The 10,557-nt window shown below is 39.8% G+C and overlaps 1 protein-coding gene across 1 annotated transcript in view; it reads left to right on the top strand.

Moving 5' to 3' along the window:
• The first annotated feature begins 284 nt into the window (after positions 1-284).
• The window catches only part of IPCEF1 (interaction protein for cytohesin exchange factors 1), a 160,831-nt gene continuing 150,558 nt past the window's right edge, over positions 285-10,557 (top strand). The window contains exon 1 of the mRNA XM_057739945.1: positions 285-334. The gene's annotated coding sequence lies outside the window, so the exon portion shown is untranslated. The remainder of the gene's footprint in view (positions 335-10,557) is intronic.

Below are 10,557 nucleotides of genomic sequence, written 5' to 3'. Positions count from 1 at the left end.
GAAGGCTCTGAGCTTGAACTCTCTTGGTGAAATATGGCCAAGCGTTTCCAGCTAGAGCTGGATTTCACCCTGGAAACCACCAATTTTTCTTGCACTTGAAGTTTCAACTTGATTAATCAACTGGAGCCGTTTTGCGTAAGGTAACAAAGACTTAGAATTGTGGAGCAAAGTTTGAGGTGGGCACTAGAGCACAATTGTTTTATTATGTGGACGCTCACCAACATTCCAAAGTGATGTACAAATCAGTTGCCTTGAAGGAACGCCAGACCCCCTGCTATCCTGAGCAGAGAAGCCAGCACGATATGAGAGATCCCAGCGCACTCATCAAAGCAGAGTAAGTGATTAGCCCAAGATAGGCTTGGCTATTTCTTCTGAAGCGACTTTGCTTTTCATGTTGGTGTTCCTGGTAGCGACAGAGTCCTAGACGCGGAGTCACTTCCACTTTGCACTAAATACTTACCCTTGTGTGATCTTCACTGGGAGCAAATTAGCAAGATTCTCCTCTCAATCCTGAATTGAGTTCAGACACTGAGCACTGCTGCCTACTCCCCACAGCCTCATGTTTCTCACCAAAGATGTGGGCCATTGCCAATGGATGGAGGCCCTTGGCCAGTGAGGTATTCTGTATTGGTGCTATTGCTCGGAAATTTCTGGGCTGTGAGCGCTATCGAGGTGAGCCTTTGAATGAAGGCAGAAAACAGTATTCAAGAGGGCTCCTTGTTTATAACTGTAGTTTCTCAAACAGGCTGCATTTGTTTCCCCATCGCCAGCGGCTGTGTGTCATATGTAGTTGGCGCTACTGTTATTGCTGAGAGTTAACATGGACTGTTCACTTGCTGCCAGGGAAGGGGTTAAAGGCTGTATATTCATGGTCTAATTTTCTTAACCAAATGACTGGAGGAAGAGCTGGTACTAACTAGCTCCCCTTTTCCTGATGATGAAACAGGCTCAGAGATTCTAAGAACCTGGCCCAAGGTCACACAGTTCCGGGTAGAGTCAGGATCCTAAGCTCAACAATTTGATTCTGGAGTCAGAATTTGAACTGGATCTGTTGGACCTGAGAGGCCAGTAACACGTGGCTGCTTTGAGGGCAGAGGGAAAAGGGTGCCACGTGATTTCTTATTTTTAGATAAGCCTACTTTGTGCTTGTCCACCTTTCCCTTCATTCCCGGGGCTGGAGTGTATGTAATTTGACCCCATTTGGGCCAGAGGAAGCTTGCTTGGGTGAAGAATATAGTGTCAGGGGTGCTTGTCACAGATTTGCCTGAGTGTTGAGGAAAATCTCTTTCTTAAAGACATTTCCAGATCACAGGCAAGGAGGCTGGGGACAAAGAGAGAGGATATTTGCTTCTAAAAATTCAGATTGAAAAGGGGAAGAAAAATGGACATTAAAGGTGAGGAAGGCAGGATTTTGAGATGTGTTTGAATAGTCTCCATTCATGATTTCTATTTGTTATAAGACCAGAAAAAGTTCTTGAGAAAAAGAAAAGATTAGTAAATATCAAATTAGATAAAAGGAGAGGCAAGAAGTCTCTCTATAGGCAAATACTTTGCATTCAGCCTTATACTAAATTTATGTTATCAACTATCTTGCTATTTACTGCTTGTTTTTAAGAGAATTTTTTTCTGTAGCACACATATAATGTATGTTTATAGCCAAAAATGCATATAAACAAGGAAAAGATAAATATTTCCCATAATGCTACCATATTGAACTAATTATAGTTAACATTTTCGTGCAAAAACTTTAGTACTTTGTCCTTTGTCTTTATATATGAGTATATTTGACACAAATAAGATAAAACTGTACTCTAACACATTAAAATCATATTCCTATCACATTACATATTTTAGCTATAATAGTTTACCATATAGGAGTGCAGTAACCAAACTTTTTGAACGGGTAATGATGGATAAGTGAAGGGCTTTTTCTTCATGATAACTGACCATAGAAATGTTCAGATATTCAGAATTTGCAAATACTGCAAAGAAGTGGCACGTTTAACAAGTTTTAATCCAAAAAGTGGCTAGTAGTCATATAAAACAAGGTAGAAAATAACAAAAGAGCAAAATGTAGTAGAGGGAATACCCCAGTATGAATTTGAATAGGCAAGTTTTGGGGTGTCATAGGAGGTGGCAGTGGCTATCTTTTGGAAGGAGGGTTATCCTCGATTAACTTGTCTTTTTTGCAAACTTGTTTTGGTGTCTGGTGGCCCTGAAGACTAGTGTAGGACCCTGATCTCCATGTGTTTTTAAGCCTATCAGTATCATCATTCATATGAATTTTTGAGTTACTTGGCCACAAATGGTAGTGAAAAATTATTTCTTAAACATAGAAATTCCCTTATGGTCCCTGAGAAATTCACCCCAATTCATCAAAAATTTGTTGAGAATTTTCTCTTTATGAGACATTGTGGAAAAAGTAAACAAAATATTTTTAAAAAGTTAGTCCCTAGAATATCTTACTAACTTACTGGGGTAACAAATCTAACACATGAGACATTCAATGAAAAGATGAAAGTGATACACGATTGTCATAATGAGCGATGCAGACAGCTAGTACCGTCAAAGTTAGAGAATGAGCCAGGAGAATTTAATGGTGGAGGAAGAAGTTGAGCAGAATGTGAAAGGAAGGCTAAGTTTCAGGCGGATGGAAAGAAGAGAGATGACCACAGAGTCCCGGGAAAAAATACGAACAGAGCTTCCCCCTGGAGCCAAGATAGGATGGCGCTCATGCTGCTGTATATCAGGCAGCTGTATAATGGGAAGACTCTTGACCACAAGCCACATGCTTTGTTCTGCCAGTTGCTATGTAGGTGAACTTTGGGTTGTAAGTTTTTCACGTCTCAGTTTCTCCATTTGTGAAATGGGTAGCGTCATATCTCTACGTGCCTCAGAGTTATTGGGGTCTTGCATGAGATGATGTATACACACATGCTTGGCAAACTGAAAAATGGGCTCTAAGTGTCACTTGTGATGGTGATTTCCTAGAAATACAGACAGAAGAAAAGCACCAAAACAGAGCACAAAAGGACCATAAAGTAGTTATAGCATACGCCAAGCCAAAGTGAGTGTTTTAAAGACAGGGAGTATATCATTGGGTCAAATGTAGCAAGAGCAATGGGGCAAGCAGAGAATTGATAGGTTGATGGCATTGATACTTCTCCTGTGGAGACAGGGAGAAATGAGGGGAAATGAGAAGACAGGAGGGAAGTGTTTGATGGGGAAATGGAACGCTTTGGAGAAGGCTGGATGTTAAGGATGGGTTTCCTTACATTTGCATTTTTCCTCATAAAATGGCACTTTCTTGAGTATCGTGGGCAACGAGTCATGTCAAATCTTTTAATACGTTCTTCCCACCAATTTAATGGGGGGAAAAGGAAATTTCTTCTTTTCTACTTATTTCACTTATTTTCCTTTTGTCTCCCCAGAAGCATATGGCACAATGCTCAACAAAGCGCTGAAATAGTTTTTAGAAAATATTATCAGTCCAATTGAGTAGTAGCTAGATTTTAAGCAGTGGTTCTAGGCTTACACATCACACTTTTCTTTTTAAATCAAGTCACAGAGCTATTATAAATTATTAAGGCTTAATATAATCAACTCATAATAAGTCACAACCATGAGAATCAGATAAAACATGAATGAATCCATACATTCCTTAGAGGTACATTTCAGTGTTGTTGCCCGTGTTATTCCTTCGCAAAATATTTAATAGATTTTAACAATTAGTGTCATCTTCCTTGTACATTGGAACCTTCTTGTGGACACAAAGGAAAACCCAAAAGGCATGTAGCAAGTAGGAGAAGAAAAAGCAAAGAGGTTGGAGAATTCACACACTCTATAAAAGGCTCCTGAACTGACTTAGGCTGGCAAATTTCCTGCCCGTTTTTGTTCATTATACTCTATTCATGCTGCTCTCTTTGGTCAAACCTAGGGCCTTTCTCAGCTCTCATCCTCCTGGATTCAGCATCCTTTTCTATATTGATTACATTCCCAAATTATCCCTTTTATAAACTTTAAGACTCAGGTGGACCTTGTCTGCCTTAAGGACCTATACTCCATCTCTCAAATTTCTCCTTAAGCCTTTCACCTGTAGCATTTTATCTGATTTACTCCTTGGTTCCCTGTCTTGTTATCTCTAGAGGTTCCCTCTTGGGAAGTTCCCTGACTTCAATTCTCTTCAACTATTATTCCACAATATGATTTGAAACCCCTATCTTTCTAGTCTTGATCTAACTCTGGTTCCCCACTCAGTTTTCTCTTGCTAGTAGGATTTTTTGCTTATGTGCACTGGCATTGTTGCAATTCACATGTATTTAGAATTGAATGATTGCCAAATAACCTCTGGATGTTCTCCTTATACTCTCTTGAGAATTCACGGAGAGTTGATCAAAACAAATGGACTTGGTTGGGTATAACTTTAAATGTAAAATAGATAGCTAGTGGGAAGCTGCTGCGTAAAACAGGGAGATCAACTCCATGATGGGTGATGACTTAGAGGCCTAAGATAGGAAGGGTAGGAAGGAGTCATGGGAGGGAGGGGATATGGGGATATATGTATAAACACAGCTGATTCACTTTGTTGTACAGCAAAAACTGGCACAACAGTGTAAAGAATTATATGCCAATAAAGAACTTAAAAATTTTTTTAAAAATCATTAAGCTCTCTTCCTCTCTCATTTAGGGGTTAATTTTGCTCTATCCAATCACACTTGCATTGATATTGTCTACTTGTTCCTGAGTCAAGATAGCTTTTTTGTCTAATACTTCTCTTCCTAGACAACCTAGTCATTCAAATAAGAAAAGCTGTCTTCTTTTTCCCTGCCAGTTCCTCCCAATCAAGATGCCCCCAGGGAATCTTGACTGTGGCCAAATCTCTTCTCTCTACCCCCACCCCCAGGTTTCTGTACCTCTTCTTCACAATCACCTGGGCATGTTGGACTAATCCTTCTGCTGAGCCCTATCCTTTGTCTTCCCTCTCAGCATGTGTCCTGTTTTCTGGTGTAAAGCAGAGATTCTCTGATTCCTTTTTTTTGTTTTTTAGTATTTATTTATTTATTTGGCTATGTTGGGTCTTAGTTGTGGCACATGGGATCATTTTAGTTGTGCCATGTGGGATCTTTAGTTGTGGCATGTGGGATATTTTAGTTGCAGCATGTGGGATCTTTAGTTGCAGCATGCAGGATTCTTTTTTTTAGTTGTGGCATTCAAACTCTTTGTTGTGGCATGTGGGATCTATTTCCCTGACCAGGGATTGAACCCATGCCCCCTGCATTGTGACCGCAGAGTCTTAACCGCTGGACCACCAGGGAAGTCCCAGATTCTCTGATTCTTTTGCTTCCTTGAATGTCTTGCATGATCTGGGGCTTTGAGTAAGTATAGCAAAGACTTGGGTTTAGCAATCCTTTCACTATGCAGTCATTTCCATTGAAAGTCTGCTCTCTGTTCTCTTGGAGACCCTAGAGAAGTTTCATGCACTGACATTTTAGTGTCTGTATTTTAGGAGTGGGCAAGTTGGAAGCTGTTTTCTCAAAAGTTTTTTCTAGTCTTTCATTTTCTTAAAATTAATGAATTGATTAATTTATGGCTGCGTTCGGTCTTTGTTGCTGTGTGCAGGCTTTCTCTAGTTGTGGCGAGCAGGGGCTACCCTTTGCTGTGGTACACAGGCTTCTCATTGTGGTGGCTTCTCTTGCTGTGGAGCACGGGCTCTAGGCACATGGGCTTCAGTAGTTGTGGCACGCGGGCTCAGTAGTTGTGGTGCATGGGCTTTGTTGCTCTGCAGCATGGAGGATCTTCCCAGACCAGGGCTTGAACCCATGTCCCCTGCATTGGCAGGCAGATTCTTAACCACTGTGCCATCAGGGAAGACCCCTTTCACTTGTTTTCGTTTTATTCTTCAGGAAGGAAATCTCCTTCTAAATCCTAAATGCCCGCTTATGTGGAAACTCTGAGCTATGAGTGCTTTACAATCCCCCAAGTGCGTTTGTGCACATTTTCTTAGATTGGCTCTGTGCTGTTTGTGTGCGCGGATAGTAAGGCATCCACGGAAGAAATCGAGGCTCAGAATGATGAAGTGACTTGTCCAAGGTCGTAGTACTAGTGAATGTCTGAGCTGAGGCTCAACTCTAGTTTACTGTTTTTATAGGAGATTTCCCCCTCTGGAGCATTCTATTGCCTGAGCTTTATCAGTAAGTTGTCTTTACTGATCTATCCTCCAGGTGAAGTTTGAATTCAAGCCTAATCATTTTCTACTCCTCAGCATGTCCCAGCCTGGATCATCCCATCATGCATGTATTCTTAGCCTTATACTTGGGTGGATTGGGAGGCCTCTACCTACCCGTCTTGGATCCCTGATGTTAGTGCTTACTCCATAGAATCAGATACCAAACCTATTCTAGCTCAGAGGGACTGCAGACTCCATTTACTCTCCACTTACCACTTTATGCATAGGGAACTGAAAGAGATTTTGTGATTTCCCAAATGTGAACAGCTTGTTAGAGGTAATGCTCAGTTCCCTGCCTAGATTTCCTGACTCCTAGACTCTCCATTGTTAAATCTGGATTCAAATGAACACATTCTTGGGAAGGGAAGGTGCTTCAGTTGTTATGAGCTACTAGCACCAGTGTATGAATTAGCCAATCAAATCCTTCAGACCGAGAGCTCATTTGGATTCCAAACCATCTGGCTCACCTGTCCCACAACTTCGAGCTGATAAATGCCTAATCTGGACCCTCTAAATGTCAACTGCCCAGCAGCAAAGATTGCAGCATTTATTTTTGAAGATTCTTTCAGCTTTTCTCATTTAAACTGCCTTTCAGTATAATACGGTATTGTCCCTTGTGTATGAAGATGGTAGATTTCCTTCATTTCCTCCTTCCTCTCTCCTAATACTCATTTCTGTCAAGGCTTTGCATGTACAAGGCGCTAGGGTTGAGTCTGTGACTGAGGAAACATCTAAACGAATTGGCTTATTTGAGGATCCAAACTATGACTTTAGTTTCAATGACACTCTGGAGACCATCAGAAAATGAAGTTGATCTAGCTTTGGGGGCTTTAAATAAGAGACAAACCTGTATTTCCACAAGGCAGGAGCTAATGCTGGCTTTTCCATTAGATAAAATTTCTTTCAAGTCTCTCCAATCACAATCCCCTCCAGGGTCCCCACCAGATCTGCTTCAAGATCAGCTGAGTATCGAGATGTTGTAAGGTCTTTGGGGAACCTCCTGATTACACATATCTTATTGATAACTTTTCTTGACCTTGTAATGTGCTTATTTTAAACAGAGCCCCTACCCAATCTCCCTTTCTCTCCTAAGCCTCTCTTGTTAAGTGACAACTTCTCTTGGGCTTGGAGGGTATTTGTGCTGACTTTCTGCTTGGTGGTTTCTCCAGTGATTTAGAAATCTGCACAGATGGGGCTGGGGGAGGGCATCTAGTTGGCATAGAAGACGTGGGAATTGAGGCAGAACTGGACACAAAATACTTGAGTCTCCAGTTCCATTTGCCAAAGGAGAGAATCTTTTGAAAGTTTTCAAGATTTTTTTTAATCAAAAAGATTTTGAACATACACTAAAATAAAGTGAACAGTTTTAACTTCTTGATATATTAAGCTTAGATTCTCAGATAAGTATTTGTCATTCACTGGCTTTCACCAGAAGGTGAATTTGCCTAATAAAAAGTTATCAATAGGTCAAATGAATCATAGGGTAAAGTATGAATATGTCATGGTCCCTGACTTTTCAGTTGTGTTTGTCCTACATGTGAATTAATGAAATTGCAGCAGGGTTTTCTTGGTGGGAACTGCACCTTTAAAAAATGGAAACAAAGGATTCCTTTATTAAAGTTGACCTTTAGCTAGTAGACAATTTTGGCCCAGGAAACTGATCAAAGTCAAAAGCCAATCAGAACTTAGGAAGGCCTGGTTTCGTGTCTGAACATACTTGTGAGAGGCACTGTAAGAGAAAATTCTTGGTTGGTTTTAACATTTCATCCAATAAAACTCTCTTGGGCAGAGTGTTAGCTGAAAGAGAGGCTATAATTTTAGAAGTCCTGTTGGTATTCTGTTAACAAGAAGGTTGTTTCCCACCACATTTTGTTTCAAGGGAGTGATCTGAACTGGTTTTTTGTCCCATATTTAAAAAAAAAAAAGGATTTTGTATTTGTTGTTACTGCTGTGTTCTCTCAGAGAGGATTATCCTTATGAGGAAGTAATCTGGCAGGTAGTATTGAGTATCAGCTGCTCTAAGCACACACATAGTTAGTCTTTTCACTTTCTTCTTGCCAGAGGACCAAGAGTGTGCTCCTTGTGACAGAGGTATGTTGTGCTGTATTCTTACAGGTGGAAGATTCAGGTTAGCTGTGAGCTAATAAGAAATCTGACAGAGTGGATTTCAGAGTGGGGCCAGGAAGTACTCTGGTGGTGTTTGCTGAGAGGAAAGTGAAGATTCAAAACTGAGACTTGTCCTGATTTGATCTCAGATGATAATTTCCTCTGATGTCAGGAGATCTCTTAATTAGCTTAGAGAAGGCAGAAAGAAACAGAGGCTCAAAGTTAAGCAAACTTCTTCTCTGAAGAATTCTTTTTAGGGGGCTAATACACTAACATATGTTGTTAATCTCCAATGTGGGGAAATTTTTTAATTGTAGGTAAACATTTTTTTAATAAATTTATTTATTTATTTATTTGTTGGCTGCACTGGGTCTTCGTTGCTGCACGCAGGCTTTCTCTAGTTGCAGTGAGCAGGGGCTACTCTTCATTGCGTGCACCGACTTCTCAGTGCAGTGGCTTCTCTTGCTGCGGAGCATGGGCTCTAGGTGCGTGGGCTTCAGTAGCTGTGGCATGTGGTCTCAGTAGTTGTGACTTGCGGGCTCCAGAGCACAGGCTCAGTAGTTGTGACACATGGGCTTAGTTGCTCCATGGCATGTGGGATCTTCCCGGACCAGTGCTCAAACCCGTGTCCCCTGCATTGGCAGGCAGATTCTTAACCACTGTGCCACCACGGAAGTCCCAATTGTGGGGAAACTTTATAAGCAGCTTTTTCCAATTTATTGGCCAAGAAATCCCTTTATGACAGAGCACTGAGCAAGCCTCGTGCTCATCCACTATACTTTAGAATATTGCTTTTTAGCTTACCCATTCTTTAACTAAAATATAATTTTTTTAAAATGGAACAAAGCCTTAACAGGTGTAATTTTACATTTTGTTGATATAGTTGTTCAATAGCTGGAGAAAAAGACATAGAGATGCAATGGAAATAAGAACTTAGTACACTGATGGGGATTTTATGTATATGGGTGACAGTGAAAGTCTTTGGGATTGTTTTTGTCCTGAATCTTCAGGACATAACTTAGATTTGAATTCTAAAATAATGAATTAAGTAGTAAGGGAGTGAGAGACTTCTAAACTCTCAATAGATAAATCATAAATCAAGTTCTTAAATGGTATGGATATATGTGGAGGCATGAACAATGAATCTCTTCTTGCTTCTTCTTGGTTCTTCTTGACAAAGCCTATTCAAATTATGATGATGGACTTCCTAGGTGGCGCAGTAGTTAAGAATCTGCCTGCCAATGTAGGGTACACCAGTCCGATCCCTGCCCCAGGAAGATACCACATGCCACGGAGTAACTAAGCCTGTGCACCACAACTATAAAGCCCAGGTGCCACAAGCCCGTGTGCAGCAGCGAAGCCCAATGCGACCAATAAATAAAATTAATTAATTAATTAATTAAAAAAAGATTTACTCTCTTAAAAAAATTATGATGATGAGTTGTGTCAGTTCCAAAGAATGTGTCTATAGTTACTATTGTATTGTATAAATTACTATTGTACAAGACTCAATATATTCACTTATATTAAAAAGAGCATGTATCCAAAGAAAACATTTGTGAACTTGCAGTCAAAAAGTTACTATACTGAACAGAATTCATTAGAGAATTTTATTATTCTCCTCGCCGCCCCCCAGGAGCATGTTAAGAGCTGGAGACAGAGATTTATGTTGGTTTTCCATCACCTATATTCTCAGTACTTCAACAGTGATTTGCACAAAGAAATATTTGCTGAACACATTAATTTAGTTTTTTTATCAGTTATTTTTCATTGGAAAGGTAATGCAGGCATACATTTAAAAATTTAAACATTATAAAAAGCACACAGGATGGAAATTTATGTTTATGCCTCACTCAAGACTTCCAGGCTCCCACTATATAAGCAACCAATGTAACCAATTTATACAATGTTATTCTAGAATGTTCTATGCATATTTAAGCATAATGCATATATGTGTATATATAGATATGCATGTAGATATGTACATCATTATTTTTATGGGAAGAGGCATACTATATAGATTGTTCTACATCTTGATTTTTTTCACTTAAATATTCTTAATGACATATATTTTAAGAATTGCTTTCCAATAAATGAATAGTCATATAACACTGACATTTTACTTTTCATTCTTTATGATTGAGGTTGACTGTCTTTTCATATGTTACAAACCATTTGTGTTTGTTTTCTATGAACTGCCTCTAAGTTCTTTGTCAATTTTTCTG

This window comes from Hippopotamus amphibius, chromosome 6 (genome assembly GCF_030028045.1).
Source record: "Hippopotamus amphibius kiboko isolate mHipAmp2 chromosome 6, mHipAmp2.hap2, whole genome shotgun sequence".
In the NCBI taxonomy this organism is placed as follows: Eukaryota; Metazoa; Chordata; class Mammalia; order Artiodactyla; family Hippopotamidae; genus Hippopotamus; species Hippopotamus amphibius.
Note: the sequence above shows the minus strand (reverse complement) of the source record. Positions and strands in the feature narration are given on the sequence as shown.